Raw genomic sequence first — 13,279 nt, forward strand, 5'->3', positions numbered from 1 at the left:
CCCAGCATCTCTCTTGGAATTCTCTCTCTCCCTCTCTCTGCCCCTCCCCCACTCACGTGCACACTCTCTAGCTTGCTCTCTCTCTCGCTCTCTCTCTCTCTCTCTCTCAAAATAAATAAAATTAAAAAAAAAAGAAATTTAGGTTTCTTTTATGTAATGATTATGGTAATTCTATTCCTTTAGTTGAGAACTATAGCATGAAAGAAGCAAAATAGTGAATTTAAGCATTCATTCGAAATCTTATTTATCCCACCAATTGTTTTTGCATGTGTTAATGATGGAGATAAGGTAGTAAACACAACAAATATATCCTCTGCCTTCCAGGAGCACTCGGAGTTGCTTTGGGGATAGATAATAACCAACAAAGTGTGCAATTAATTGTATAATTAGAATTGTGGTAAGTGAAATTATTCAGAAGTACACAGTACTAAGAAACTTCTAGCTTCTCTGGGGAAAGAACATTTCAACCTAGATCTAAAAGAGGGTAGGAGTGAGATCAAGTGGGGGTGGGAGTGGGAGGTATATGGGCAGAGGCGAGTTGGCATGAGCCACAGTGCAGAGATTAGAAGGAGACACAGAACAGGGGATTTAAGGATCTGCATGAATGGAATGCAGTGAGGAAAAGAGAGATGTCAGAGGTGAGGCTTGTGAGGTCAGCAGGGGCCAGATCACACACATCACAGTATGCCTTATTAGGGATTCTGGCCTTTATTTTAAGAGCAATGACCTGATAGTTATTAAAGAATCTCAAGCAAGAAGAGGCATGATAAGATTGCATTTTAAAAATCACCCAATTGGCAACATAATGGAGAATACATTGGACTGATAAATAGTAGATAAGGGAGCCCACTTCTAGAAATTCAGCGTAAAAAACGGGGACTAGTTTGACAATGGGTGATGAGGATAGAGAATAAGAACAATATCCAATATAGTGATATTTAGGAAGTAGAGTCAACAGGAATTGGAGATTGAGTAAACATGGGGGCTAAAGAGATTGAGTCAAGAATGATGTCCAGGTTGCTGATATGTCCAATTAATGGATATTGATTGGTGTATTTGTTGAAGCAGGCACCACTAGAAGTGGCTCACAATTTTCTTTTTCGAATTGAGGAAGAAGGAACACACCAGGAATCTGGTTTTTGGCACACTGAGTTTGATATGCTTATGAAACGTTCAAGTGGAAACAGTAAGCAAGCAACTTCACATGCTCAGAACTAAGAGGAGGCTTACATTTGTAGGAAGATAAGTAAAGCCCTGAGAGAAGGTGAGAGTATCTCAGCAGGCTTTCGCAATAGAAGTTCTGCAGAATCCTACGATCTGTTAAATATCACCAGGGCTACTATGTGAAACAATGATTGAAAAAATATTAAACATCAGCTTTTGAGCTTCATGTGCTACATGAATAAATGGGCCGTGACTGAGGATTCCCATTAGGAATTATATTACAGAACTTTCAGCGCACAAAACAGCAGGCAGTAGGATAGTGTTCATGGGGATGAGTCCATCCTCACATTTTGATGCCAGGTAGAGAAGGCCTTTGATGTCTGATGAGTGCTGCTGTTGCACAAAATAGAGGAAGGTAGATGAATGATATCAACCTCTTCCTCTCAAATTGCCTTCCCCACCTCCCTTTACGCTCAGCCAACTGACTTGAAGCAAATAAGCTTTACTAATGTAACAGAAAATCAAAGGGAAATTTTTATTCTAAAGAAGACATTTATACACACCAATAATAAATTGTTCCCTGCCACCTGCTCTTATACTAAATGCTGCAAAATGTGTATTACATCAGTTAAAGGTCAATCGTATCATAAGGTTTTAGAATTTCTCAAGATTTTCTCACTTTATTACTGTGCCTTTTGTTGCATACTTTATCTGCATTTGTGTTTCACAAATATGTCTGAAGGTCAAGTATGGTGATTTCTGAAGATGAGGACAGAAATAAGATGGAAATAGAGGATCTAGGCTTAGGTCTATGGATAGTTTTGATGATTTTAGTGATGAAGAATTGCAATCTTCTGAGTCAATTCACTGCACTAGTTCAGCAAGGGACCCAAAGGAAGTTCACCGTTATAACAAAAGCTACTGAATGAGTTTTATATCCCAGCTGTCCTATACATTGTGCACAGTCTGGGGCAAACAACAAAAAGTCAGCAATAACTCTAGCAAAACTGGAAAGACTTCTACAAAATACAGCCATTTGACAAGAAAGATGCTAATTATCTTAAAAAGCAATTTGAATCTCAAACACACAGAAAAGATTTTAGTTTTTTAAAAAAAGTCACTTTCAGTGAAAGGGCTCAGAAAGCAACTTATTTAGGAGTTATTAGGAGCATAATTTATAATCTAGGAAAAATATTGCATAGTTTAAGAGAACTTAATAATGTTCAGAGAACTTAATGATAGTGGGAAAAATTATAGTTAGTAAAATGTGAGGGTGAGATTCTGTACAACAACTGAAAAAGTTCCACTCTCAACCAGTATGATATGTTAACATATTGATGATAAGTCACATGACCCTAAAGAGGTTTTGTGTAATAAATTGGAAATAAACAGCTTCTCTCCAGAGTGATGAATAAACAAATTTTCCCAATAAATGTCACACTGTAGAATTCATAAGATTTCTAAATGACAGTGAAATTTTAAAAAGTTTTTTCTACTACAAAATGTTATTCAAAACAAGTAAAGAACAAGATACATTTGATGTTCATGTTCATCTCTGAGAACAGAAGTTCTATTTTGTAAGAACTGCATTGGTAACTGTGTTGATGGTGCCCCCCAAAAGTTCACATTCTCACTGACATCACAATACACTGATTTACTTTTTCAGAGAGCTACTGGTGTCAAAACCTCTTGAATATGAAATTTAAAAATGTCGGGATGATACTATAAAAATTATTATGAAACAAAGACCGGTTCACCAAAGACAGATTTAAAACAGTATGAAAATCTAGAAAGGGAGCACCTATACCTCTACGTACAGAAAACCAGTGGTTTAACAGGGGGACAGTTCTCAACAGGGTGTTTGAGCCGAAAGGAAATTATAGGCACTTTCCACATATTATTAGGCCAGATTTTGTTGGATGTTTTGAAGATGAAGAATGGCTCTAGAAACTAGTCTACCTAGCAAACATTTTTCATCACATTATCCGGTTGAACAAGTCTTTGTAAGATCCAGGAACATTTTTTCACTTCATGTGACAAGATTCCTGAATTTAAAAGAAAACATATCTTTAGAAAAAATGTATTGCAACAGGAAATTCTGAAATATTTTAACTGCAACTTGGGTTTGAGAGGGAGGGGGCATATGACAAGTCTTGAGCCATATTGGAAACCACCCAGAGAACTTAAGAATAACACTGGAAGTATTTTCCCTTTCAATCCAAGTGTATGCCTGTGAGAGATCTTTTCTCTAGATTTCCTTTCAGAATGGGAACTTGACTTTGAGAGACGATGAATAACTTTGAGCTGAAGTTTGCTTACATAAACTCAAGATGCCAATTAGTGCTCTGCCCTTAGATAAGTTCTGGATTTCTGTAAAAGCAGAGTATCCTGCCGCTTACAGGGAAATAGTGAGTACTTTGCTGTGGTTTCAACTTCCTTCATTTATGAGTGTTTCTCATTTAACCAGCATCAAAAACTAGGACAGTAGTTTTCTGTTTACAGTTGAAAATGAAATACATGTATGCTTACCTCATATGTTTGACCCAGAATTATATATTTTTGAGCAAAAAACAAGCACAGTTTTCATATTATATATGTACATCTCATTCTTGCTGGTTCAAACAAGTTTTTGCCAAATATAGGCCTATAAAACAGATGGAGGAACGAACATTATCTGCACAATAATTTGCAACTGCTAGGCCTATATTTAAGCCTAATCATGTCACTCAGTAAGAAACTATTTTGTCAAAGTCTTGTGTAAAAAACATTGGCTTTTATGTATCCTAAACTGTATTTTTATTTACATTGCTTTGGCTTATGATTTTAGGATGTTTACTACTCAGCACTGAAAATAAATCTTCGTATTGTAACTAACAATGAAAAGCAAGTTATTCTTAACTATAGAGAGCAAACTGAGGGTTGCTGGAAAGGAGGTAGGCAGGAGGATGGGTTAAATGCGTGATGGGTATTAAGGAGGGCACTTGTTGGGATGAGCACTGGGTGTTATATGTAAGTGATGAATCATTAAATTCTACTCCTGAAATCAATATTACACTGTATGTTACCTAATTAGAATTTAAATAGAAACTTGAAACAAACCAAAAATCAAGTTACAAACTTGATTTAAATCTAAATGATCAAATCTACCTTTAAAAAACTAAACCTCAAAATTAAATAACTAACTAACTAACTAAATAAATAAATAAATAAATAAATAAATAAATATAAATATTAAAAAGTAAACCTCATTTTGGCTTCTATTTCATTGAACTTATTGTTTGACTTATGAGTTTTAAAAATTTATGAAAATAAAATAAAGAAATTGATTTTTAAAGGTAAGCCAAGGTTAATTACCATTTCTTTCTTCAATTAAGGTAAACTAAAAACTAATTTTAGTCATATAAATAGGGGAAGAACATTCTTGCCTTATAGCATGCATCATGTCACATCTCATTAGCATTTTGTTTAGCAGACATTTGTGGCAAATCTTTTAGGTCTTCTTGGAGAGTTTTAAAAAATCAAGTAGAAGCTTTAAAAAAAGAAAACAAAAAAACTAAAATTTTTATTTCAAGTTGATATTTTTAGTGAGAAAGGGAGCCACACACAATGAGTATGCTGATAAGTTGGCCAAAATAAACATATCTGTAGAAAATTATCATTCTCTCCTCAAAAGAGCATTAACATTATTATTGATTGATCATATCTACAACTTATTGATCATGATAACATAACAGTAGCTGTAGATATAGTAATTTTTACATAAGGAGTCCCTGAGACCGGGAAACTATTGAATAAGGTTGGTCTTGGGAAAGGAGAAAAGGGCTAAGATTAAAGCTTGAAGGAGTTCAATGTTTACAATTAAATGGGTAAGGATTTTCTGGTAAAGGAGAAGAAGAAGGGGAAACTAGAGAGCTAGCCAAAAATCTAAGGGGACCCAGAATCATGGAAAGCAAAGTAGCAGAGGTTCCCACTAGGATGGAATAATCAGCTATATTATTCTTTAATATGAGGTCACGTGATATGAAATCTTAATAATATGTGCTGGACTTATCATCAGAGAAGTGACTGATGACCTTAGTTTACCCTTTCAGAAGGTTAATTACTAAATGTAAGCTAAGGAAACGGGGTCATTGAGCAAGACAACTGTTTCCCTTCTGTGCTATTTTCTGTGTGCTGGTAAAGATAGAGAGAGTTACATGGTACTGAAGGGAATGAAGAACCTTTTTTAAATGAAAAGATCTGTATATATTTAAATGTTGATAGGAAGGATCCATTAGAAAGAGAGAAGGTGAAGATACAGAAGAAAAGGATAGTAAAGAGACCAGAAGAAGGAGATGGGATTCTGAGCTTGGTAGGAGGCTTGGTCCTATCACCTCTGTGCAGTGAGAGAACGGGTGGGGGTGGGGGTGGGGTTGGGGGGGTGGGTACAGAGGCAGGTAAGCTTGGAATGAGGAAGGAGGTCTGGGTTTAGCAGCCTGAAACAACATGTCTTAATTCTGTGTTCCCTCCATTATATAACAATGCCTAAGTGTAAACTAAAATAAAACTTTCAGGTTTAAAATAACAATATTTTATAATATTCATACCCCTCTTCTTGCTTTCCCTTTTAACCCCCTTCCACTCTTCTACCCTGCCTCCCCTTATCCCCAAGGGACCAAGAACAATGAACTCTTTTCAGATTGTTAAATAGGGTCAACAATTCAAAGGCCTTTGTGGACTTTTGTAGTGGTGAACATATCTGCCAGGAGTCATAACCACAATCAGGCTTTGAATAAAAAAGAATCCGTATGTCACTGCTTTTATCAGGCATTCAATCAGAAGAGAAAAAAAAAAAAGCTCTGAATTCAAGTACATACATGTCTCTCCCCATTCTGGCACCGTTCTAATTTCCTGTTCCATGTCAGTGTATATTGTGATTGCTTTAAAATCTATGTTTCTGGTAAGAGAAATTATTTGTGTTTTAGAAAGAAGGTAGGTAGGGATAGCAGAAGTTAAAGATTAATTATTCATTGCAAGCGGAAACAAACCACAGCTTACTATTTAACTCCTCATTTTACTTCTGATTCAAAATTATCATTTAAAATCACAACAAAATGCCCAAATAAGTAATTCCTTATGTTACAGCATAGAGTTTAAGAAAGCATTTGTTACTCTGAGACGATTAATATAAAAAACAAATTTCTCTAAATGAGAGCCTGTATCAGTGATACAATTTCATTATACAGAAATATTCCTGACTTATAGAATTTTAAATTTCCATAGTCACAAATTTTCTAATTAGATGTAAATACAACTTTGAAAGGTATTCATTTATTTATATATCTAAAACTTTATATTCAGTTGAAATCTCTTTAAAGGAGAACTTGTTTCTGAATAAGTTGAGCCAAATCAATTTTTTTAAATTTTTTAGGCTAAAAAGCATGGAATATCAATAACTGCATAGGATTCAACCTAATATCACAAACATTTGGCACATAACAGGCACTTGATAAATTCTTCTTAAATTAATGTATGAACCTGAGAATTCAAGCATGTATTCTACTTTATCTGGGAAATGCATTATAGAAAAGAATGTCATCAACAAGTCAACTTCAAATGTTCAACAAAGCAATGTATGATTGCAAATTAACTACTATACAAACACAAAAAACTATAACCATCGAAAGAGTTCTTGACAGCTTCTGATAATGCCAACGAAAATCAACTGGGGAGAGTTAAGAATAATCACTTAGTTGGCATTCTAGAAATGCCAGTGTTGTAGGGGTCAGTGAAACATTAGCCAAACAGAGACAAATCTATGCTTAAGGATTTACCTTCAATTACTGAAAAGAACCTTTCTTCCCCAATTTCATTTTCAAATAGAATGAAAATAAAATACCAGGAAAAGTCCACGAACCCTAAAACAAACAAAATTTAACTCTCCACAAGGAAATGTTGAATTTAAATTAGAATGTTATACACACCTGGCAATTTTTAAGTCAGACATACTTTATAGAAGTTGCAGTTTTCAAGCAGTTTTGGAATTTAGACTTTAGGACTAGCTCCCGACATAAATCAGAGAGCACTACCTCTCCTACATGCACACATCCCACTCACTATCACATCACCCTCTTTTATTTTTTATAGCACATATCACTATTTAAAATAAATGTTTGTTGAATAAATGGGTGGATTTATTCATTTTGAAATTATTCATTGTAAAAATACTTGGTTACCTGTTTCTAAATCATAGAACTTGTTTAGCAGGTGGTAACTGTAATTCAAATATAAGCTGCATTGTGTGATAAAAGCTGATTGTACCAGTCATGTATTTTGATAAAACCATCATGAATTACTAATTTTTAACAAAACTGGTTAAAAGCCATGCGTGCCCATTTTTGCAAGCAAGATTGTGCTGAGAGGCCTCAGTAACTCCTCCAGTTAGTCACTTTTGAATCTGGGCTCCCATAAAATATTCCATGCACTCTACTAAACACTGTCCATGCCACACATCTCAGGTAACCCTCACAAAAATCTTCTGTGATAGGTGCTATTACTTAGCCCATTTAACTCATGAGGAAGTTAAGTTCAGGAATATTAAACAGCTTTGCAAGGTGACACAACTAGTGGGTGATAGAACTATAATTCGTATCAATGCTGATCCCAACCTTGCTTTTGGTCATTATCTTACATGGCATCTCGGGAATAAAAGCTCCTTCCATTTTCAAAAACTTAGTGTTGTCCTAACCTCACCAGGCACCACCAACACCAGGAGAGAGGCCACACAAATCGTGGTCCTCTTCCCTTCCCCTAAGAGAGACACATTTAAACAATGTAAAAACATTTTTTCCCTATAGGCTCACTCTACTTCTTGTTATGTCTTTGCTCCTCAATTCTCCTCAAGACTGTCCTCAGTGAAATGATTCTTTTTTTTTTAAGTTTATTTATATATTTTGAGAGAGAGAGTGTGTGAGTGGGGAAGGGTCAGGGAGGGAGAAAGAGAATCTCAAGCAGGCTCTGGGCTGTCAGCACAGAGCCTGACACGGGGCTTGAATTCACGAGACTGTGAGATCATGCCCTGAGCCAAAATCAAGAGTCAGGCGCTTAACTGGATGAGCCACCCAGCCACCCCTTTGGTGAAGTGATTCTGGAATGGCCTTACCTCAACTTGAGGGCAAAAACTGTTGGCTTATCGCTACTGAGGGCGCTGCCAAGCTCTGAGGCTACTGAAATTGAGTGTGTCTTTGTTTCTCTCCCTTGAATGAGTGGGCATTTGTCCTCTATACCTTATTAAATTGGAGTCGCTGAAAGTAAAAATTCTGCAGTAAGTGTGTTCCCACCAGTTATTAGTTGAGTCCACGCTCAAATTTTACAAGTGATTGTATCATTCTCCTGAAAAGAAAAACTCTGTTGACAGGGTCACCAAATTCCTCCCACTTCGGGCGTTTGTTTTATTGGCTGCCCACAGCCTTGTGCCACCTTCAAAACCAGGAAGCACATGGTGTTTCCTGTCCCTCCTGCTACCTTGCAGGAAATGCCTGGCTTTGGGTCATCCAGGATGTACTGGCTGGAAATGCCAGCACAAGAGACAGAAGACGAGCTGACACCAAAACCAGACAGTGGAGAGATTTTGGCCTGGTCAAGTGTCTGACTTTCTTCACTTCCTTCCTGCTGTTCCTCCTTGAAGTCATGTCTACAAATTAATAGTGACCTTGTATACACCAATATAGATTTTACTAGTCCATTTAGATGTGAGGTTTAATATCAAATGGTAGGGGTGCCTGGGTAGCTCAGTTGGTTAAGCATCCGACGCTATATATCGGCTCAGGGTTGTGGGATCAAGCCACGCATCAGGGTCTATGCTGACAGCGTGGAGCCTGCCTGGGATTTTTTCCCTCTCTGCCTCTGCTTCTCCCCCGTTCACTTGCACTCTCTCTCAAAACAAATGAATAAACGTAAAAAATATATTAAATGGTATTAAATACTTCCACTTAAGATACTCATTTTTTCTTAAAATTCTTCAGTTTTAAATCATTACTGTCCTCCTAAAATAATGAATTATTTTATAACAGGAAGATCATTTCTATTTTTCCATTAGAAAAGAGCACAGAACATTCCAACTCACTTTAATCCTATATCCACCAACAGAAAAAATAACTATTCACAGGAGAAAAGTTAGAGCCATAGAGGAAAGAGTAAAATAGCTAACAAAGTAAAACAGCTGATACTTACTCACATTTATTACTGGGTAGTTTAGGCTCTCCAAGAAGCAGATGCCAAGGCGGGACTGGATGGGAAAAGAGGTCTGCTGAGGGAAACACATGCGAAGGCTGAGGGGGCAGAGGAGCTGGTGAGAATGAACCTCTAGACTATGTTGCAGTTTCTACATCTCCTCTTTGAAACTGAATGGACTTGTCTGAGTGTTAATAACTTTTTATTTTATTTCTCATTATTCCCTTTATTTCTGATTAACCAAAAAATAGCTAGTTTGCCATAAAAATTAGTCATACCTAACACTAGCACATGAATTTGTTTTTATAGTAATTTCAAAACCAACATTAGCACTCAGAAAATCATAGAATGAAAGCAGCTTTGAGTGCCTGGGACCCTTCAGGTCATCAGATCCAGCTTTCCACCCACAGATGGGTGTTCGACTCTTCCCAGAACAATATCTTTGTCAGGGACATAGCTTTATCACAAAGCAATCCAGTTTATTACTAGTGAACTTTAATTACTAGCAAGTTCTTCTTTTTATTTATTTTTATGTAGCCTTTAGTAATAGGTTTCTATAACGTTCCCTGTAGAGCTTCAAGAAGAGATACTAGAAGAAAGTTGCTGGTAACTCCTCCTTCTATGGCCTAGGATGATGAACCCTAGTTCATCTTACATTTCTTCTAGAATATTGTTTCCAGAATCATAAACACTTCAGTCACCCTCCTGCAGATGTGCTATTAATTTTTCAATATCCTTCCAAATATATGGCAGACAGAACTTGATTGTCGGTCAAATGAAGTGACTAATTTTGAAGACCATGAAATTATCAAGTCTCTGTATTTCCTTTAATTAATTAGATTTGGGGCATCATATGTCACAGCACTGCCTCATGTTGAATTTGTACTTAGTAAAAAACCTCTAAACTACAGAACTATAAAATTATGTCCAGATAGAACTTCAGAGATGATATTATCCCAACACCCTCTTTCTCAGATAAGGAAGTTAAGAATCTAAAAGATTTGTGACAAGTCACACAGTGTAATTTGTGGCAGAGTCAAGCTTAAATTTTAAAAGTCCTAATGCAATGCTTCATTTTATTTTTTTTTTTTATTTTTTTCTCACACAATGTGCTACTGAGCTTGTTCTCGCTTCCCATCATCCACTTAAGTAGTCTCTTAAGCTCAATGCAAAACTTTACATTTATTCTTTTGCATATGACATTTATGGCTTTGTGGATTCTGTGAAAGCTCATCATTGGATCTTTTTTAAGATAAAGTGAAGAAAATTGGAGAGTGAGCCTAGCGAAAAGCCCTGAATCATTGTATTAAAATGGTTTTCTGCAATTTAGTTCCATTCACCTCTTGAGGGCAGGCCCTATATACTGACTGGTCTGCCTAGGCCAGTTCTTTTGCCTTGACCATTTCTTGATCTTATAGCAAAACACCTGATCTGTTAAATAACACTTCTCACCCACTTATTAAACACTAACCATCCTCTCCTCACCAAAGGAGGAATATGTGCCACTTTTGAAAGGACTGCTTCTGTTAACCTCTGAATCCTTAAGTATTACCCATATCATTGGAATCTCAGCCTACATTCAAACAACCTCTCCTAGCAATGGCTGGCCATGCCATTTTACTTGTTCTTTCTACCTTCCCAGAGGGCTGAACCCCATTACCTCCAAGTAGAGCTCAGAGCTTGGCACCATTATTTCATCTGTTTATCTCTATCTGTTCGTGTCTATCTACATTTCCTCAATTATTTTTTGTATGTCTACTATATGTAAAGCACATATTAGCTGTCACCTCATTTACTCAGTTCCTTGTTTTGACTATTTAAACCTATTGTGAAAGCTGGCCATTTTCTGCCAATTAGTAGGCAAGAATACATTAAATCAAAGAAAACCAATGTTCTGAAGATAAGGGTAGAATGTATACATCCTAAATGTATAAATTATAGATCTGCATTCAATTACAAGTGTTGATTTGCAAAGTATTTAATGGTATTAATATATTAAGCCATCATTACATGGGTCTCACTTTCTAACTCAGTAACTTTGTTTTACTTTCTGTATGTTTGTGGTTGTTGGTTGTATTTTCTTTTCCTCTTTATATTCTTGGCCCACAACCAAAAATAATATGGAGATTAAATTATCCCCCATTTTGTGATAATCATGGTCAAGAAGAAAAAAGAAAACTACTGAGACAGCATGACCTCTTGCTACAGCTCCTTTTCCTTACCTGTTTATTAAGGATTAAGAGGGGACAAAGCTTTGAAAGAAGAGCAAATCATCTAATGATTGCCATTAATTCCTGGTAGCCACAATGAACGATTGCAAGTTGAAACTTTATGAACTTAAGCTCTTTTTTTTCTTTCACTTATCTACTCATCCATCCACCCATCCAAAAGCAAACAAGCAAAAGTATTTTTCAGAAGCCCATATGGTGGGCTCAGCAGTTTGATCTAGTTAATTTAAGGAAATCTCAGGGTGATAGAGCTTTTGCATGCTCTGAAATTTAGCATAAATCACATGAGAATGTATGAGAGTTTTATACTTGGTTTCAGAAAAGGAGGTTCCTATGAAAAGTTTGAACTACTGGAACCTGATGTAGGAATCTCAGCTCAACATACCCCGTACTTGGTTGACATCACCTGGTATACCCTGATATGCCTTTATATGCCTCATGTGATTTCTCATCTGGACTTAACTTATCCTCTAGATAGAAGCTTTGTTACTTCACATTAGTGCTCCTCAGGAATCATGAAAAAGTGCTTAACCAGTGTGGAGGAGGTCAAACATACCAAACACAGGAATTACAGAGGCACTTTCCATAGACTAATTCTGAAATCATGAATCCATGTAATTATTTACTCCTTGCAACAACTCAAGATAGTTTAGTATAGATAGGGCAAAGAGCTAGGCTGCCTGCATTCAAATCCAGGTTGTATAATCATGTACAAGTTTCTTAACATTGCTCTGTCTCAGTTTCTCTGTCTATAAAACAAGGATATAATAATACCTAACTAGCAAGGGGATTAATAAGTGAACACATGTAGAAAACTTGAATAGCGTATGATAAAAGTTATAAGTATTAGTTATTATTATAACTTAACCTCAATTTTCTAATGATAAAAATAACATAGACACACTCCATTCTGTTTAAACTCCACAGCTTGTGAATCCTGAATAGTAATACGGACATACTGTCCATGTGTCTTTGGTTTACAATTCCTTGATCTATCTGTGCCCAGACCATAATTCAATGTGACAAACTGAAGGATTTTCTCCCATTAGTGAAACTCTGCCAACAGGCCAGTGAAGGCATGAAATGACCGAAAGCTGCTGTTCCAGGAACACAATGTTTATTATTATTTGTTAACTTGTAGGCATATAAATGACTCCTCTTTCATGGTTCAAATTTCCAAGTTCAGTGCTAAATGGGAAACTGAGGGAACCATACAAGTTAGGCAGAATAGTGAGGGGCAGATGAGAGAGGTGAGATTACGGTTTTAATTAGCCCATTTATTCTTTCAATATTTTCCTTCACTAGAGGCCATCCTGGAAAGGCTTAAACAAACATACTCATAATAGCAATTAAAAGAAAATATTTTAAACATGTTGAACCAAACTAAAAATCTAGAAACAAACACAATCCCACAACCACTACCTTAAACCTACAATATTATCTCATCCTTCAGGATCTCAAGTGATATATATATTTAAAGAAGAGCTCACAAGAATTACAATTGAAAAGAAACAGCTGGCAAACAGCTGCATAGTAATACCATAGGCCAGCTTTCATAAAACTGAAAAATAACACATTCAATTAGAGCCTATAAGCTCAACCTCATATCCCTGGTTATTTCATGGCTAAATAGGAAGTTTCTCCTACGTTTTATTCCCTTCATATATTGGCCCAAT

The 13,279-nt window shown here is 36.2% G+C and overlaps 1 pseudogene; it reads left to right on the top strand.

Moving 5' to 3' along the window:
* Positions 1-13,279, top strand: part of LOC121013098 (forkhead box protein K2-like) — a 127,957-nt pseudogene that overhangs the window by 30,215 nt on the left and 84,463 nt on the right.

Source organism: Herpailurus yagouaroundi, unplaced genomic scaffold (assembly GCF_014898765.1).
Source record: "Herpailurus yagouaroundi ecotype Mexico unplaced genomic scaffold, PumYag 198, whole genome shotgun sequence".
Taxonomy (NCBI): Eukaryota; Metazoa; Chordata; class Mammalia; order Carnivora; family Felidae; genus Herpailurus; species Herpailurus yagouaroundi.